The sequence below is a fragment of the Pteropus vampyrus genome, unplaced genomic scaffold, assembly GCF_000151845.1.
Source record: "Pteropus vampyrus isolate Shadow unplaced genomic scaffold, Pvam_2.0 Scaffold179, whole genome shotgun sequence".
In the NCBI taxonomy this organism is placed as follows: domain Eukaryota; kingdom Metazoa; phylum Chordata; class Mammalia; order Chiroptera; family Pteropodidae; genus Pteropus; species Pteropus vampyrus.
The window spans coordinates 1,536,731-1,538,346 of NW_011888960.1; the positions used below are offsets into that span (position 1 = coordinate 1,536,731).

General features: G+C 51.9%; 1 protein-coding gene across 1 annotated transcript in view; it reads right to left on the bottom strand.

Annotated features, from left to right (window-relative positions):
• SH3PXD2B (SH3 and PX domains 2B) overlaps nt 1-1,616 on the bottom strand; it is a 61,169-nt gene that overhangs the window by 6,684 nt on the left and 52,869 nt on the right. The window lies entirely within an intron of this gene.

The window sequence follows — 1,616 nt, forward strand, 5'->3', positions numbered from 1 at the left end:
CCTCAGAAGTAGTCCCTGACACAGGGACTGGGGTACAGTTAGTTAATTTGAGAGGTGATTTCAGCAAGTACGAGTGAGGAAATGGGGAACATGAGAGCCTATCATGAGCAGTTTACTGCTCTGGGTCCCCCAGAAACCCCCCAAGAAACCACGCAGAATCAGACTGTCCCACTAGGGGTGGGGCCATTGACCTCCTGACTCCTAGTCCCACCTCCCAGGGCATCAACCCTTCCCTCTCTGGGCAGTGTCCTCGGGATGTGGGAAGCTGTCACCTTTGGGGACCTGTGTGCAGCTGCAGGTCAGCCCAGGCGGGTCAGGATGTAGGGCGGGCCACCAGCAGTATCTGCTACAGTTCTAAAGAAGCACAAGGCGAAACCCATATACAGCCCAGACTGGCCTTGGTCACTGCTCCTTTGGTTGGGTACCAGATGAAGTGGCCGGCTGGCCATGCTGGATGAAAAATGCGTATCCTTAAACACGGGAACCACACTCAGCTCACGTTTAGATCTAGGAGAACTGATGTTGAAATGGTGGATGGAATCACCCACGATATCTAAGACCTTATGTTACCTGTTGTCTTCTTGTTCAGCACCATAGGTCTAGATTCGCATGGGTGAAAGTATGTAAGACTATGGGCTCAACAACCGTCTCCCCAAAATTCACATGTCTAAGTCCTCACCTTAGAATGTGACTATTAACTACAGTGGGCCCTCATTCTATACGTCTGATGTCCTTATCAGAGATTAGGACACAAGGAAACATGCCAAATGAGGGACAACCATGTGAGGACGCAGTGAGAAGATGGCCATCTGCAGGCGAAAAGCAGAAACCAGCCCTGCCAACACTTTGACCTTGGACTTCCAGGCTCCAGAACTGCGAGGAAATGAATCCCTGTTGTTTAAACCACTGAGTCTGTGGCATTTTGTGATGGCAGCCGGGCTAACTAATACTTGCCATTCTCTGGCAGGCTCTGTGCATAGGAGATCCTGCAACGTCCTTATGAGATGGGGATCATCACCCCATTTTAAAGATGCAGAACTGAGGCTCTAGAGCCTAAGCCTTCCCCACTCTCTGACCCTGCTTGAGGAGAAGCCGTGCCTGGGGTGAGAAAATGCTGGGGGGCCACAGGCACGGTTCTGCCGCTGTGCCCTGTGCCCAGCTCACAGAGGAATGGCAGCCACAGACCCAGCGCAGGGGGCAGAGGCTGGGCTCAGGGGCCCGCAGTCCTGGTCTCTAGTTCTGGCTTCACTGCTTGCTGCCTGAATGGTCCAGCTACATGTCTGTGATTCCACACCACGAAAACCAGAATGGCCAGAACAGTAAGACCCACGGGCAGGTTTTCATGGCGGCCACATACGCTAATGCATAAAACAGCAAATTATAGTGGAGATCACCGAGAGAGCAGGGTGCATGTGACAGGCATACAGTTGGATCCCACTCAACTATCTCCAGGAAAGGGCTCTGATAAATGTAAAGTCTTCACACGAGGGTGACCAGCATCCTGCCAGCACTTGGCAACTCTGGCTAACAACCGAAGGTTATTCTGGGCCTACAAGTCATCGTCGGCACAGCCGTGAATTCAACAACTCTACGTGTGTACAATAATCAGAATGAAA